This window comes from Girardinichthys multiradiatus, chromosome 6 (genome assembly GCF_021462225.1).
Source record: "Girardinichthys multiradiatus isolate DD_20200921_A chromosome 6, DD_fGirMul_XY1, whole genome shotgun sequence".
In the NCBI taxonomy this organism is placed as follows: Eukaryota; Metazoa; Chordata; class Actinopteri; order Cyprinodontiformes; family Goodeidae; genus Girardinichthys; species Girardinichthys multiradiatus.
Window position 1 is genome coordinate 19,964,660 of NC_061799.1, and position 18,897 is coordinate 19,983,556.

The 18,897-nt window shown below is 39.7% G+C and overlaps 1 protein-coding gene across 6 annotated transcripts in view; it reads right to left on the reverse strand.

Annotated features, from left to right (window-relative positions):
• LOC124870265 (transcriptional repressor p66 alpha-like) overlaps positions 1–17,865 on the reverse strand; it is a 34,503-nt gene extending 16,638 nt beyond the window's left edge. For 2 of the 6 annotated variants that reach the window (XM_047368852.1, XM_047368851.1), the window contains exon 1: positions 17,671–17,862. The gene's annotated coding sequence lies outside the window, so the exon portion shown is untranslated. The other 4 variants (XM_047368853.1, XM_047368847.1, XM_047368850.1 and 1 more) reach the window with 4 other exon arrangements.
• Between the last annotated feature and the right edge of the window lie 1,032 nt (positions 17,866–18,897).

The following is an 18,897-nucleotide window of genomic DNA, read 5'->3' on the forward strand; positions in this document are numbered from 1 at the left end:
TGCCTTTTTAGTGAAAATTAAGTCTATATATCTAAACAACTGTTCATTTCAGCGGCATGAGTTTACGTTTTGAAATATTTTATTAATATTTCCTTTCCATAAATGCAATTGAATTAATCTGTCACAGGCACTTTAATAGTAATGCCAAACAGTTCATTTAAACCAGCATTTTGGAAAAGGGCATCTTTAGAAAGTTAAACTTCAAAAACAAAGTGCAGACTGGTGAAAAACTGTACAAAAAATCCAGTTTAGTCACTATCCATGTGTTTGACAGTTCCAACAAAAGCACTTTAAACATAAGTACACACCAGACAATTTAGATTAAAGATGAAATATTAGGTAAATTAATTAGACTTTACATTTACACAACAATTCAGTATTTTTGAAGATAAAGATTTTTTTTCCACTGATGTTTTTAAAAAAATCTATCAAAGCTGACAACTCCTTCTTACGGTCAGTTATTTGAATGGAAACTGTATTTTCTACAGAGGCATGTCGGCTGGTCAGCAGATAACAGGGAGGCTTGAGGTATTATAGCAAAGTTACTCTGTTACTTTATTCTTTTTGGCCTCCAACTCCAGTCTTTCATGGAGTAAAGACTGGAGTTGGAGTCTTTACCATTTTCTCCATTTTGTCAACCCTTTTGTCAAAGGGTTGACAAAATGGGGAAGACACATGGAGACTACTGTTCACAGAATCTAACACCAGCTGAGCTGATCTCTAATTAGATGCTAAATGAATAAATGCTGTAATCACGTCCAATTTTAAGTCATTAATGAAACCCTGTTTTACAGCGACAGCTAACACACACACACACAGTAATGATCATTCATGTTATGAAGGCTAGAGAACAATATTTTGAATACTAGTGTATAGAAATTAGAAAAGGGCTTCTGCAAGTTTCAGCAAGTTAAGTGTGCAACTTTAGGACCTTTTTAACACACTCGTGTTTTAAATTTAAGACCTATATGAAATGTGAAATACAAATGAACTAAATAAACTATATATAATAACCATACTAATTTAGATAACATAAAAGGAACCCTAAAAAGGAGGAGCAGGGAAGGGTGAATGTCCGGGCACGACAGAAAAGTCTTTGGAAGAAACAATGAAAGAAGAAATAAATTTAACTAATATGTAACCAAATGTAATTTATGCCCTATCTTGAAAAATCTGGACAAATTTGAGCATTTTCAAAAAGGTCTGAATTAGATACTTTAAAATGAACAACATTTTATGACTTTTTAAACCCTACACAAACCCTGTAAAATTGGTATAGGCATATCAAATCTGTTACAAAATCAGAGACAAAACTGTGATCGGTGCAACTCGGGTTTATATATCTTATAGTCCTTGGAGAAAGAAAGAAATGAAAATCAGCAGGTCAGACCTTAAAGAAAACCTAAGATCAATATGAGCTGCTAGAAGCCTGGTGGGTGTATTTGTACTAAATACACTAATATTACATTTTGAACAGTAAAATCTAACCTGTCACCTATTACTCTTTAACTGCCACCACGAGAACACAAACCTCCATTACTGAGAGATTACCTTTAACAATATGATCATCTCTCTCACTCAGCACTGTTATGATTGCACACCTACCATTAAACAAGTGTTGTAGACAAAACTGACCTTGGATCTACAGCAGGGTACAGAGCCTCGGTGACATGGCCCCAAGACAAAACAAGCTGGATTAGCAGCACATTCATGTGGCCGAGATGTTGACTCCAGTGAAATTTCAAAACATCTAATAATCCAAATTTCAGTCTAAACCAAAAATCAAAGTAAGGAAACCTGAAACAAACATGGTACTATTTACCAAGCGTTCAACGCCAAGTGCAAAAAAAAAAAAAAAAACATGCATATGATGATGATTAAAGTGGTGGGGATTTTCAGTCTGAGACCTTTCTCTCTAGGTCAGATCCATTAGGGTTAGACCACCAGATCCATTACACTGTGCTGTCCTCCTGTACTGCAGATTCAGCCTAATCATATGCTAAAATGCCACCAGGCATTAAACCAAAGACAATAGGAAAACAGATGAGTGTTACTGGGTGCCCTCATAGAAGTACTCCAGTACATGGCACACAGTGTCACACATTACCCCGACATAGACTGCTCTCAATCTCTCATGACACGTCAGAAATAAGAAAAGCAGGCAGACGATGGACCACAGCAGTCAATATACGTCTGCTGCTATAGTTATAACAGCATCCATTACTTTGTTCCATGCTTACCTCTGGCATCCCGTCAGTAGGTTAAAGATAATATAACAGTGCCTTGCAGAAATATTCCTACCCCCTGTTGCGTCCTGCAACAACCACAATAAATTGTAGTGCTATTGTATGTGATAAACCACCACAAAAAAGAAGACAATTTGGAATCACGAAGGACAATAATGCATTGGCTTCTTAAATTTAAAGAATAAATCTGAAAAGTGTGGAGTGCTTTTGTATCCATTGCACCCTGAGTCAATCATTATGCACTTTTTGCAGTGGACTCCATCCATTAATTGATGTCTGAAGGTAATTGTCTGCGCTGGATCTCCTTAGGGGTAGGTCAGGGTAAATACAAGAACACGGCACACTTTTCTGAAATTAAAACGCATGCATCACTTTCCTTCCACTTAGCAATTATGTGCTACTTTCTGTTGGTCTGCCACCTAAAACAACCATAAAATATATTGAAGTCTGTGGGCGTTACTTCACAAATTGTAAAAGAAAAAGTTCAAGGGGTATGAAGACTTTTGAAAGGCACTCCATGTCTGTTAAGAACCGTCATTTTATAAAAGCATGACTTAAAAGACATTTTTTTCAATATAAACTGGCAGGTCAGCCTAATCAAAAGGCCCCCAACTGGATTCTAATAATTTAACATCTCCCACACTCAGGTATTATGGTTTGGCTCAAACAGAAGTAAGGAATGCTTCGAATAGTGTCCAGTATAACACATCAGCAAGATAACCATCACATCAATGGTGTATCAGGATGAATGTAGTCAGGACACAGTAACTGGGTTTGAACCTCTGATTCAGACTCATTTCTTCTTTCCTTCCACTCTCTCTCTCTCCTATTTTCCTTGTACAGTTGATTGAAACTCCCTGAATGCATTCCAACAGGATGTTTCAAAGTGTGCATTGTAGTTTTATTATTTGAAATATTCACCAACTCCTTCATAACACTTATTTTCAAACAATGTACCGGAAAATTTTAACCCAATCTTAAGAGTATAGCTCGAACCTAAAAATAAAAACTGAATCCACTGACATTAGATGAACAGGGAGAACAAATCAGTCTCATCAGTGCATTTCATCAAATTCTCATAAAAGGGCAGCTGCATCACACACAACCAAGTAGTTACACCTGAAACAAGGGAAGGTGTGTCCAAAGTAAAGCGAAACATTGGAAGACTATGTCAAGGTAGTTGTATATTCAGCTTTTAAATGATTAGCTACTATTCTACATATATTTATGCATGTACATAATACTAAATTGCATAATTTTAAACATAATTCTAATTCATGAGTGAAGAATGCTTTATCTTTGTTCTTTTCGCCCTGCCTTGCAACTGCCAAAAGTAAGGAAAAAGAGGGATGGAAAACAGGGCTATTTGAACGAACTATCAATGGTTGTGTGGATGAAATGCCTTCAAACCTCCCACTTACAGTCTGCAGATGTATCCATCTCCACACAACCTCAGAGATGAGGGGTAGTTGGGCTACTCACAACTATCCTACCAAACACCACAGGTTAAGACCCAACTGAACCAGGGACATTTAAAATTACATAAACCTCACTTTTTAATTCTAATTGCCCTTTTGATCACTGTTTTGTCCCACTTTAAAGCATTCAGGCTGACTGGTTGAGTTTGGAAAACATCACTGCTTGTATCAACTGGACTGAAATTGGTTTCTCCTGGATTGCCCTAGATTATTTTCTTTTTTAAACCGCGTCCTGTCCGGCAGAGTAGTGCTCACAATTGTCTGAGTGCCAAGAAAAAGACAGATTTAATTTCACGAGTGGAGCATTACAGCTTTAAATGCTTTAAAGCTCTGCTTGATATTTATTACTTTATTAGAAACTGCTTTTGGATTATTTCAATTGTTACGGAGTCATAAACGAAAAGGAAAAAAATAAGATGCACAAAGCAGAGAGAGGTGGGGCTAAAAGGAAAAGGGAAGAGAAGGAGAAAAGAATGAAGAAAAGAAAGAAGGATGAAGAGAATACCAGATAACACCCTGCTTGCTTCTACACCTGCAGAAACGTTCATATTAACAGCTTTTTTACCAAACACTGCACGGTACTTATGAATGCAAGTGGTATTTAGTGGTAAATGTGGCCCAATATAGAACATTTGTGTATCTGTTAACACCTGAATCTAAATACCTGTGGGTCTGACTGTGAGTGCGCTTGTGTTTCTCCATAAAAAGATGCAATAGTGGTGTGAGGAGCCACAGACCTGCCCGCCTGGACCCAGGACAGATACGGAGATCCGAGCCACAGACATCCAAAGCCCCCCCCCAGAGCACAGAAACCCCAGGAGAACCACCGCCGCGAATACCGCAACCCCCCCAGAGAAGAGCAGGGGAGAGTCCCAGGGAAACCACCCAGCAGCCACAGTGCAGAAGCCCCAGAGAGCTGCAACGCAAACCCACAGGCCCCGACGGCAGCCTTCTACGCCCGAGCAGATTCAGCCATGGATCCAGAGACCCGAGACCCCGGGACACATCACTCCCCAAGCAGAGGCCCGACAGAGCCCAGGTGTCCAGGCCCTGGCAAGTAGCCACCAGGAGTGAGCCAGCACACACCAAAGCACCCAGCCCCGGACACTGAGAACCACCAGTACATCAGCTGGCAGAGACACCAACTACCGGCAGGCAGTGTGACGGGGAGGAAATAGGCCCCACATTTGATGGGGGGCCTAAACTGATCCAGGAGAGGGAGGAGCTCAAGACCCAACCTGACACAAAAAACAGGCACACACAGTCACAATCACACATTACCACCATCACGTGTACACTTAAAAACACTCACACCAACGCACCGTAAAGACAACAATGGGCGTCATACACTCACTTACACTCCCCATACACTCATACTCCCTTGGATTATATGCGGCCAACTCCATCAGAACAAAAATAAACGAAATGTGTTAGACGCATCAATTATGCGTCACATTGAAGATCATTACTCCAAAGACATGCAAGATGGTGGACAAAATAAACAAATCACAACAATATAGATTTAATTTGCATGGATGCAAAGGTTTCCATTCCAAGATTTCTTCCTGATTTCAAGTAGTTGAAAATAAACATTAAAACAGCTAGTGGTAAGTCTGAAGGTGAAAGTTTAACACATACGGTGCTACCTCATATCTAATTCTAAGACCTTAATACTTCTGCAAAAAAGATAAATAATAATAGAAGCCCAGGTTGCTTTGATGAGGCTTCCTTAGGTAATCTGCATTGTTGGGGCTAACGTCTCTCATCTTCCTGTTGATAATACTCCACAGACTCAATGGGGTTCAGGGTGGGCCAGTTTGCTGAGCAATCCAGCTCAGTAACACCACAATCATTGAACCAGCGGCTGGTAGTTTTGGCAGTGTGGACAGGTGCCAAATCCTGTAAAAAAAAATGAAAGCAGCATCTCGATACAGCTTGTCAGCAGAAGGAAGCATGAAGTGCTCTAGAATGTCCTGGTAGATGGCTACATCGACTGTGGACTTCAGAAAACAGTGGACCAACACCAGCAGATGACATGGACCCCAAATCATCACTGAAGCACTCAATCCACTCTTCCTCCAGACTCCAGGTCTTTGACTTGCAAATGAAATTCAAACTGTACTTTCATCTGAAAGAAGGACATTGGACCACTGAGCAACAGGTCAGTTATTTTTCTCCTTAGCCCAGGTAAGACTCTTTTCATGTGGTCTCTGGTTCAGGATAGGATTTGTCTGTGCATAGTGGGTCTTGATGCAGTGACTCCAACCTCAGTCCACTCCTTGTGAAGCACCCCCAAATTCTTGAATGGATTTTGCTGGACAATCCTGTAAAAGTTGTGTTTATCCCTGTTGCTGGTACACCTTTGCCTACCACACATTTTCCTTCCACTTATCTTTCTATGATTTTGCTTAAATATAGCACTCTGAACATCCAGCTTCTTTAGCGATGACCTTTTGTGGCTTACCCTCCTGGTGGTGGGTCTAAATGACTGTCTTCTGTCCAATCAGCAGTCTTCCCCATGGCTCTGTAGCCTACTGACCCAGACTGAGACCATTTAGAGGAGTTTCCAATTTTTTACTTTTTGACAATAATCAAATTTTTAATGCCACTGAATTTTGGGTTTTCACTAACTGTAAGCCATAATATCCAAAATTATGGCTCGAAATATATCTCTCTATGTCTAATGAATCTATATAGTAGGGCTGCAACAAACAATTATTTTCCTAATCGATTATTCTGTCGACTATTTTTCGATTAACTAATTAATAATTGTATAGCAAAAGGTGCTTAATCATTGAATGCAAAATGCATATATTTTTTGTAGTTTTGGCTGAATTACTGCTCTGAATGGGTTTGTTCTTTCAGCAAAAATGATATATTTTAGAGTCTGTACCCTCCAGTTAATGATTATTAGATTACTAAACTAGTTGATAATTATTTCAATAACTGATTAATCACAATTAATCCGATTGTTTCAGCCCTACTTTATAAGTGTCTCACTATCTAATATGAGTGATACTCTGATTTTTTTTAGACGTACTTGTACTATATCCATATAGTCATACGGGCCCGTGCCTAATGAAGTCTATGAGAAATTCATATTCAAAACAAGTATGTGATTTTACTTTGACCATTAACAGATGTGTAAAAGGTAAACACGTTCATCACAGGTCCGCTCAAAGGTCACAAAATGTCAAACAGGAATTGCAGGTAAGACTCAAAAACATTTCAGCAGTCACTAGATGATCACAAGATCCTAAAGCTATGCAGCTATGATCTGAATTGTATAAAAAGTAATTGTATAAATGGGACCCGGCCCTTCAAATCTGTTGAGGCAAGTCTGGGGACATTCTACAGGAAACTATAGGTTTCTTTTTTTTAGAGGGATTGCAAAATGAGTACAATTAACCCCACCAACCTGGCTACATAGGTCCTCTATCCCCTCCCCTTTCTCTGCTCGAAGTTGTTACAGTGGTGAGCATCCAGCACAGTTCGTGTATTCAAAACATACCTATACAGCACATACGTGCCACAATGCAGCATGCAGAGCAACCACGTGATAACGTAGAACTGATTAAGTTTTTTTTAATACTATGACATCACTGAGACACACATGACATGACCCTTCCCAGGATTCACAGGGACACAAAGCACTTTTCCTGGGAACCGGTTTAAACCAGTTGTTTAGTGTGTAATTGTGTGTGTGTATGTGTGTATATGAGTGTGTATGACGGAGAGAGAGGCTGAGGTTTTTGTTAACCATTCAGGTGCTGGAGTGAACGTGGAGCTTCCACACTGACAGTCATTGTAAAGTGTGTGTGTGCTTGTTTGCTGTCTTGATTCTGATCCATGCAGGGGGGCTACAGCAGGGAGATGACGCTGGAAGGAGAAGTTTGGACAAGACATGCCAGTACAACCGCCTCAACCTTACACGGACACCAGACCTATCTTTGTAATGGCGGAGTGATTGGCTGACAGGTCTCACATTTCATCTCCGTGGCAGTTTACACATAATTCCTTGTACCTCACACACACACACGCGCACGCACACACACACAGCCCAAACCAGCCAAAGAAACTGACCTCACAGACAAAAAAAAAAAAGCCCATAGAAGCCACTCCCAACAAAACATAACTTCACCATGTAGGCAGTTCAGAGTAAGCTGCCTTTTCAATCAACAAATATAGCAAGAACCACAGCAACATAGTCCAATTTAATATTGAGTTTTTAAATCAGTAGGTTCAAGTCTCAAAGTGTCACGGCACAATTATCTAAACTGTCTAGCAGACATTAACCTGATAATTATTCAAACAAGATGAAAATATTAAAACAGCTTTTAGAAACACTGCCGGCTGAACAGTAACAAGGATGCATTTTTCCAGATTATTAATGTATATTTAAAGAAAATTTCATGACAGGAGATAAAAGTCACTTTGTTGTCATGTTATTTCCTTGGTGAACACACAACTTCGGTCTTTTACATGGCATAGATGACTAAGATGTCCGCAACCACATCTGGACCAATCTAATCTAGATTTAGACAATGGTAGAAACTTTATTTTCCACTTTAAAACGGCTTTAATGCTTTACCATGTGTCCAAAATTAATGTTTTTCTATTTAAGAAGATACTTTAACAGAATATACTCAAATGTGCTGTTAGCTTGTTTAGAACTAGAGCTGCACTAAATATCAGATCACAAACATCATGGTAATAATCAATGTTTGCAATAAGGCAATCCAAAAAGACGAAAAATGCACTGAGAAATATGATGGTGGCTGTTATTGGACAATTTTCAGTTTAAACAGTTCTGATCAATCCTTGGGTGGTTGGCAACTTTAAAATTTGATATTTTTCTGATCATGTGAATGGACCATGCCTAAGTGCTCTTTGGTGTTGAGGCTGTTTATAAGCAGAAACCACTCAAAGATATCTATTTACAGGGTCAGCAAGGTGTTTAAAAAAAAAGTCAGAGAACGTTCACAAAATTTAGCCAGCTATTTCAAAGGAAACTATTTTTCATGAGATACTGAGTTAATTCGGTCTACAAGAGAGCAAGAGAGAGCAAGACCATTGAAACAGATAACAAGAAGGCTGAATGGATTACATCAAAGTTGTTCTATTCTATACTTTATGCTTTCAACCTCTGTATTCCATTGAACATCCTGAATGTGGAAATGTTTGTAGCCTTTTGGAAATGAGGGGAATAAACGCAGAGACTGCTGTTTTAAAAATGGCAGTCACACTTACTAACACCCATAATGATGCTAAAGGCAGTTTTAAGGTTCAATTAAGCTCAACATTAAATATGTCGGCACATACAGGAGGAGCTTTGTATCCGTTTTGATTTCGTGCGTAAATTAGTTCGTCATCAGGAAGTCTGTCAACATGCCCAGAAGCAACAAACTGAGCAATATTGTTGGGACAGTGTGGCTGTAGTATAGGTCACGTCCGATCAAAGAAAGTAACAAAGAAGATGTCAATAATGGCGGGACTTTTCCATCCACATGCTGCAAAGCAGGGGCGTTTTTAGGGTCTCAGAACATTGGGAGCTTTACCCCAAACCTAAAATATTTAAATTTCCATAAGACAGTTTATAAGTAGTTCTCGGTCTTGGCTGGGTTTAGACTGAATGTAAATTATAGTGAATCAAACAAAAAGGGTTTACAATAATTTTACTGGGTTTTCATTTTTGTTAGAAGCTGAATAAAGGATAAAGAGAAACACAGTTTAGGACTGATGAAAAAACATTTTGCTGAAGCAAATAATGACACATTTTGAGGTATTTAGAAAAAACGTAATCTGACTTTTTGCTGACAACTTTTTTTTAAACTCAGATGTTTACTATGGACCAGATAAATTTACTTCTTTTGTCATCTACATAAATTACCTTTTTAAACATTACATTCTCATCAAAGTGTTCCACTCCTAAGGCTCCATTGTTAAACACATTTATTTATTTTATTTGTGCCAAGAGCTTTTGAAACATTTTATTAAAATTGTTCCCTCTTTTATAATACTGTTCTCTTTTACCGCCATCTTTTCAGCCCTTCTGAAGAAATTTGGCCTGCCAAAAATAATAAAAGAAACATTTTACAACACAGTCTTTTATTCTGCACTGAACATGTGAGACATTAGTGCAGTTCTTACTATTAAACACTATAAGAGGAAAGGGTGTTAAGTTGTGGTGTTTAAAATATAGCATAGAGCCTCATCCTGGACCTTATCAGTACTAATATTACAGTTATTAATAACCGTATACATATGGTATGTATGTCTCACCTTCAGTAAAACTGTATCCTTGTTTAATTAGTTTAGTTTATATAATTTTACATGTGTAATTTAGAAAAATATAATAGTTAACTAATCAATGGTCCACCTGTGATTAATAGCTATGATTTATTTCTTAATTATGCTGCATCTTTAAAGCCAGACTGTATGTTTAGAATCAGCACAGAAGATATGAACAAAAAGAGGGAGGTTTACTTTTGCTCTTTCAACTACGTCTTACTGGCACCAGGAGATATTTTCCCAGTGCCAGTAAGATTTCTATTGAGCATCACTTTTTTCTGTCTACATGTAGAAATGGACTATAGGACCGGCTGCTGCAATGTGTTGATCTGAAGGACCTTTTAATGTGTTCAGCTACGTTAGGATTAAATGCTTTTATTTTGACTGAAGTAAAGGACCAGATATTTTCACATTATGATGCAAATCCGGCTAGAAGCTCACAGAGAAGGTTGCTACTGTTTTCTATCAGACAGATCTTTTACCTTCACCTGTAGCTCAGGTGAAAGTTCCTCATCATGACCCTGAAGATGCTCATTAGAGTGAACTACCACCTCATGTCTTGCTGGGTGAAGAAGTGATTAGCTTTAACTGACAATTAGCCCATTCTGAGTCAGCATTCAGGTTTTACCGCTATCTTCGTCTGGGTCATACCGCTCTGCTTCCGCCTGTTCCTGTACACACACATTCATCAGGCTCTTACTCTCCGGTTGGCTCTGTGGTTGCTCTGAAATGACCCCTGTTCGAGGCGCTCAGTGTAACTTTTCGGGTAATGAACGAGGCAGGTCGACGGCCCTGGAGTGAACTGCTGTTCTGGACTTCTCTGCCTGTGCGCGTAGTTGCGTATTTGAGGTGCCGTGAGTGCGCAAATAAGTATTTTTTGTCTTTCAACTCATTGTCAGGTTAAGTGGAGTGGGAGGTGAACACAATTAAAAAACACAATTGAAAATAAAATAAAAAGACCACTGTTTTTAAATAAAGATGTGAAGTCCAATACCATTTTGCGGCTCCATCTTTTTAATATTTCTAAATTTCTTCTATCAAGAGGTCCGGGGCCATTCAGACAACATCCGGGGCTTCAGCCCTGGAAGCCCAGGTCTAACGACGCACCTGCTGCAGTAAAGTATTTAATGGCTGTACAGACACCTTCTATCTATTGCAATATGTCTTTTAATGTACATTATCCTCTGCCATCTTCATGTTTGCCATTGTCTGAAACTTTCTTCTGAATTCAGAAACTACGTCCTCTAATGGCTACATTGCCTAGCAATCATACCAACTTAATAAACAAACTGAAAGCATAGGGGCAATGGCACCTGACATTAGAATCGGACGGACCTACTTACATGCGTAAAGGAAGCATAAAAGAGGTTTTAAATGATAATATTCTGTCTGAAAATAATAGTAAAACCCTCTGAGCCACAAAACTATTAGTAGGTCAACAAAGAACTGCTGTTTTGGTAGGATTCAACAGTAATTAGCCTATTTAGAACTGATCCCCTAGAACTCCAACAGGTTAAGCGGCTTCAGAACTACACATTTGTAACAGGTCTATAGAAGCATTTGTAAAGCAGAAGGTTGTGATCAGAAGAAATAATGCATAAATCCTTCATACAATCGTTGAAATTATAAACCACGAGCACCTGAGCAGAGATGAGGATGATCAGTTCCCACCAGGCAACCACTGAGGATGTTTTTGTCTACATGTTTCCATAAAGTTAACAGTCTCCAAATCTGATCGCAAAACTTTCACACAGAAAACCCCTTTATGTCACTTAGATGAGATCCTTTTCGGGAGCTTAAAAAAAACCCAAAAGAACAGGAGTTCAAACACACGTGCACAACATCTGCCGATTAGCTGGTGTTGCAGTTTCTATAAATTGTAACTGTCACAGTTATTCCCAAGAATAGAGGCACGCTGCCATTTTACAGATGTTTCTTTCATGTCTGACTTGCTGACTTCAGCTTTCTTTCCTTAATACCCATAATAAACTAAACAACAGCATGTTGGTCCCTTACTTCACTAATATTCTCAAAGTTGTTGGATTTTATTTTTAAAAAGTAAATCCAACCAAAAAGCCAAGTTTTAAGTGTTGCAGCCAATTGACTAAGCTACCTCAGCTTGAACACAGAGACTAATGTCACACAAAGCAGGTCAAAGGTGGCTTGTAGTTTCTCTTGCTCCAACTGAACAGAGGTCATTTTAACACGGAAGGACAATTAGCATGTGAGTAATTAATATGGGTGGTAAGTAGACATAATGCTCCGAGCTAATCTGTTCTGGTCTTCAGGACACGAAGTTATGCAAAAACATTAGAATGAAGCGACAGCCACTGTGTGACTGTTGAATCTATGTGGTTAACAGGCATGGCCCAGTTACTTGTATCCAAGTTTGCCAAGGTTTTAAAAACCAACAAGTTCAGAACCACTTCAATCTTCCATAGCACCGCTACTATGTTTTAAAGTGCCAGAGTGACAAAAGTTTTCTCGAGGTGTTTGAAGCATAGAGCAACACAGTGTTGCCCCTCCCCCACTTGTTCCTTCATACTGATGGTCAACCGGCTGAAAGAAGATCAAGTTGCATTATTCTTGCTTAAATGATAGACAAATTAGGATGCTTGTGTAGTCGCAAAAACTAAAGTTACTGTAGGCAATGAAAGGAGCACCACCTTCTTTTTTTATTAAGGTAAGACTCCTTATCAATGCAGTTAAAGTGCAGATCAGCAAAAAAAAATTTATTATACTCATTAAGCAGATTTTACTAGAAGGTTACTGCTAAATTTAGTGGATTTTTATTCAATATATTTTACTGTGAATCAAAATAACAAGTCACAAATATTAGAACCATAATCAATTGCCATGTTATTTTACCAGCAGTATTATTAATTATTCCTTTCCTGATTTAAATAAAAAACAATTATATAATACTATTATGAAATAGTGAAACCATAATTATCATGACTTTGAACATGGAATGGTGTTTTGGTGCCATTTAGGCTAGTCTGACTACATCATCTGCTGGGGTAGCAGCATCAGAGCCAGGGACTTAAAAAAGCTCAACAAGCTGATAAAAAAGGCTGCCTCTGTTCTGGGAACTCCTCTGGAACCTCTGGAGGTCATTGTGGAAAGATGGATTCTTCATAAAATGAAGAACATTATGGAGAACCCTGAGCATCCTCTTCATGAGACTGTCCTACAACAACAATGTCTTCAGTCAGAAGCTTCTTCCGATCTGCTGTAAGACGGACCGCTACAGGAGATCCTTCCTGCCCACAGTCATTAGCATCTACAACGGCTATTTAAAGAAACCTTCATAATATGAGCAACAACAACATTTAATTTCCCTTTGGGATTAATAAAGTATTTTTGAATCAGAAACTGCTGATCTAATGGGATTTTCTCCACAAAAGCACTGGCAGTTGTGTTGAAAACAATGCCTTGTGGATGCCAGAGAAGAATAGAAATACAGGTTCTAAAAAAAAAGGGAATAGCAGCTCAATTAGCTACTCATTACAACCAAAGTACGTGGAATACCATCTCTGTATGGACGACACACGAAACCTTGAAACAAATGGGTCCCACCAGATCTCAATCTAATAGAGCACCTTTGGGATGTGCTGGAGCAGGAGATTCCAATCATGGATGTGCAGCAGACAAAATGTTAAGCAACTCTGTGATGCCAACATGTCAATATGGACCAAAACCCTTCATGATTTTAACAATTCACAGAAAATCCTTCATGCCTTTAACAGCTCACTGAATCTATGCTACAAGGAATGAAGGCAGTTCTGCAGGCAAAAGGTAGGGTCATATTTAAATAAAAAGCTGGTAGCTTTGCAAAAATAAAAATAAAAATAAAAAAAATAAAAATCTCAAGTAAAATGTAATGAAAACAGGAATATAACAAGACATCTCTCTTTATTTGCCCAATGTCACATTCTTTAAGGGACCTTCATAAAACACTTTCCTGCAGTGACCCTCCTAATTAACGCTTGTGATTAAAAACTGTACTTACTGTTTAAGTTACTTTTAATGCAACAACAGTAAAGGAAACTGCATGGTGGCTGCTTCACTGTACAGTAACTTCAGTGAAAAGACTAAGTGCAGAGAAAAACAGACAAAAAGATCCTAGTTCTGATGCAGCCCTCGCTTCTATGTGTATTCATTGCTCCAAGTACAACAGCATTATAAACACAGGGCTTACTCTGTGGAAAACATCAGCTCCGCCACCCCCCTCCTCTCTACAGCACTAACACAGGACTTGATGGGTTTATATATTTAGGTAAATTTCAGAAATCCTACAGCAACTTAAATCACATGTTGATACCTAATTGAGAGATGGTGCTTAATCATTGTGATTTTACGCAAATATTCGAGTCCACTTTGATATGATGCATGTTTAGATAATGGAGTTTTTTCCATATGTGAATCTAACCAATCATCTCACTAATACATGTTAAGCAGTTTTCACCCATGGCTTTCAGCGATCCAAAATGCACAACCTTTAACCTGGCCACTATCAGGGCACTCTTCATCTCTGTCTTCTGTTCCTGCTTGGAGTCTGACTGAACATGCTGTATGTGTTCAGCATAGTATTTACACACAGACAGACCTTTACCCTGGGAAACCCTATGACTACATCACACAAGGATTTCAAAAAACTGTGCAAGTATGCAGCCACGCTACTTTGTAAAAATGCAGCTCCGGCTAGGAATTCCTTTCTGAGAACCTTTTTGACCTGGCTCTGTCAAAACAATGAGTTATAACAAATATAGTCTCCATAACTGACCATAGAGCCAACGGTGACCCAAGCAGTGCTGTGCAGCAACTTATAATATGGCCAGCGAATGACTCTTTCCAAAGGCATGGCTGATTACACAACAGCTCTGGACCTGCCTCGTGTGTGATCGCTGGAATGGTGCTTTCTGCGAAGGTCAGAACTTATGATTAATTTTGGACTCACGCTTGTATTGTTAATACAAGAAAAAAAAAAAAAGTCCAGGGTGGACAGCTCTTCCATGGCACTAAATGTCCTCTCTGCCAGTCAGGACAGGTAGTCCAGTACAGCAGTACTAGGGTCAAAGCAAGGCTTTTTCTAACAGCTGGCATATTGTTAACATGTAAACAAAACTTTACACAGCCTTTGTTCAGATAAACAACTGATGGTTTATTCTGGATCCTGACAGAAAAAAGGCCATGATTGTGTTTTGGAGCAATCTGGCTGTGGTACCAAGTATCCAATAACAACTGATTAGATTAAAAATTGTGATTACTCAGCAGAACTGATAACTAAGTGCTCTAATTCTTCCCACATTAGAGTTAGCATGATGTTGGGCAATTTTGGGCTGTTATTTTTGATTTTAACAAAACATTTAAAAAGTAAAATGTCAAAGTTACATTAATGATGACTTTAATTAAATGATGGACCAGTAGCTTCAAGGAATGCACCAGAATGGTTAGAGACACAGTTTTGGAGTTCAAAATTTGGTTATAAAGCAAAATCTCAATCTTTGGACATCTTACAGAGCATTGTTTAATATATCACCCGAAAAAGAAATGAGTACGGAACAACTGCAAATCTACCAAGTCTGGTTGTCCACTTAAACTGACAAGCTGCACAAGGGGAGCCTTACTCAAAGAGGCAGCCATGGTAACTCTGGAGGAGCTGCAGAGATCCACAGCTCAGGTAAAGGAATCAGTAGACACGAAAACTATTAGTGGTGCACTCCACTGGAAGAAAATCAGTTGTTTAAAGAAAACAATAGGATAACCTACTTGCAATGTGCCACAAGCCATGCAGGGGGCAAACATGTGGAAGAAGATACTGTAGTCAGATAAATTTAACTGTCTGGGCTACATGTGGGTAAAACCAACACATAAGACCGAACAGAGCACACCCCCAGTGAAACAGGGTGGTGGCAACATCATGCTCTGAGAATGCCTTTGTTTTGCAGGAATAGGGATACTGACCAGAGTTGGTGGGAAGATGGGTGGTGGCAAGTTTTGTGGCAGGACTTGAAAATGGCTGTTTACAGAGATGTTCTCTATTCGGTCTGGCTGAGTTTGAGCTATTTTGCAAACAAGAATGGGCAAAGTTTCAGTTCATAGACATGCAAAGCTGGTAGCAACAGACGCCAAAGACTTGCAGCTGTAACAAAGGAGAATGGTGGTTCCACAAAGTGTTAACTCACAGGGGGATTTAATAACACTACACAGCACACTTCAGATTATCGCTAAATTACAACTATACTTACTACTTTGTGTCGGTCTACTTAAAATCCAAATATAGTAATAGAGTTTGCAATATTCTGTATGGTTGTCCCATAAAGCTGATATGCATCTGATGAACCTTTGTAAATTAAAAACCATACTTGTTTTTTTTTCACAAATGCAAATAAAAAAAGCAAACCATAACTTAGTATACGAGCAACAATCACCAAAGCATTCATGGCACGTTGTTGGATGCTGAATGTGGTTCACACCAGCTTCAGTCGTGTTCATTCATCAATTAAAGCTTTTAAAACCACCTAAATGCATCATCGTGAACTTAAATTGAACATCTTTACATAAACCGGTTCGATGGCTAAGAAAACCCCGAGGTACAGCTTTGTCCTGAAGCGCTGGAAACTCGTGTGGAGAAATGTGTGTGTGGCGCTATCTGGCTGAGAAGAAGCAGAGTCGGAGTGTGTGCGCCGTGTATCACTGAGTGTGTGTGCGTGTGTTCAGCTTTAAGAGGAGGAAGACTACGGTTGTCACAGAGAGAAGTAGGAAGATTAGCTATCAGATAGCAGAACCAACGGTTGTGCCACGGGGCTTAAAGGCGGGCAGCCGCGTCCACCATTACCGCTTCAGCAGCCTCCACACCGTCCAACACCACAGTCAGCCCTTTAAAAACTAAACCCAGCCCACAGTACATGTGCAACTAGCCGGCTTTTTATTACTGACACCGCCTCGGAGGAGGTATTATTAGTTAGCCAGCTAACGTTAGCTAAATCCCACAAACAAAAACACGAAGCCCCATTAGCTTCGGATAAAAAACGGTTAATGTCCGAGCATCATCGGCTGACAGACACTTTAAGTCAAACTAGTAAAAGTCCTTCAATCCCAGCTTCTGTTCGACACCGTGACCCGCACCACCAGAACCGAACCCGAATCTCCAACCTGGCTGGACAGCTCGAAAAAGGGCACGAACTTTCACCGTAAAGCCCCGAAAGTAGGGTTGCTTGACTCAAGCTGGGACTGTTTACCTGTTTGCCTCCTCCTGGGGTGAAATCTTCCACTCGGAACTCATAAATTTCACCCACCGGGCCCACAGAGAGAGCTTGCCGCCGACGAGCCACCGGCAGTGTAACGTTGTAATCTTCACCTCATTTAGCGACTTCTAACGCACGGAACCAACTCCGGCTGTCATACTTACACGCCGGTGAGCCCGAGGAAGGGTAAAATAAAGCTAAATTTCACCTGAGCGAGCCCCCCCTCTTTCTCCCCGGCGCTCAACCTTTGGCTCTGCGGAGAAGTGTTACTTTTCAACAGCCCATCAGCTTCTTTATCGTCACAGATAGGTGGAGGAAAACCTGGCTCCTCTCGTCGAGTCCGAATAAAAGGCTCCCCTCGATTCACTCACTAAAAAAACTTACGCTTCGCATAAGTCAACTTACTTTGAAGCTTTGTCGCCCTTTCTTCGTCGATGGTCGAAGGGGGAATGTTTAATCTGCAGTTAACCTCGATAAATCGTTGCTTTTTTGAAATCCAGGGGATATCCTCTTTTTTTTCGGCCCTCCCCGCTGCCGCGTCTGTTGCCAAATAATGCGCCTCAACACACATGGAGCCGCTGCGTCCTCTTAGTGGGCATGCGCACCTCGGCATACCAGGGCGACCGGAGCACATCATGTAAGCCGGTGGCCACCAAGGGCCTGAGCGGGGCCAAGGTGTCAGGGTCTTCAGTGACCGTCACAGTACCAGTGAATAAAAAGCACATGATCACATTCAGACACACAATGTCACAGCGAGGGGATAATGATCTGAGAAAAACTGAAGATGTACCCCCTAATACTTCTTCTTTCATAAGATAAATGCAATAAGTCAAGATGTGAAACGTTATATGTACTGTAGCTCTGTTGGGGTGTACACTGTGTTTGAACACTGGGTTCAGACATGCCACAGATAGATCATACCGATTTTTATTGAAGTAGTTTGATTTTGTCTGGAGAAGTATTTATTTGTTGTTTTGACAATATCACAATAAGCCTTATTCGCCAGGTTTCTGCGTACAAGCAAGCAATTTGGCTTTGGTTCCACTTGGTCTCAGTAAGAACATTAATATTATTTATTTCAAAATACAAAGGAAAATAAAACGATTTTTGCATATATGTATATATATGTATACAGGTCCTTCTCAAAATATTAGCATATTGTGATAAAGTTCATTATTTTCCATAATGTCATGATGAAAATTTAACATTCATATATTTTAGATTCATTGCACACTAACTGAAATATTTCAGGTCTTTTATTGTCTTAATACGGATGATTGTGGCATACAGCTCATGAAAACCCAAAATTCCTATCTCACAAAATTAGCATATTTCATCCGACCAATAAAAGAAAAGTGTTTTTAATACAAAAAACATCAACTTTCAAATAATCATGTACAGTTATGCACTCAATACTTGGTCGGGAATCCTTTTGCAGAAATGACTGCTTCAATGCGGCGTGGCATGGAGGCAATCAGCCTGTGGCACTGCTGAGGTCTTATGGAGGCCCGGGATGCTTCGATAGCGGCCTTTAGCTCATCCAGAGTGTTGGGTCTTGAGTCTCTCAACGTTCTCTTCACAATATCCCACAGATTCTCTATGGGGTTCAGGTCAGGAGAGTTGGCAGGCCAA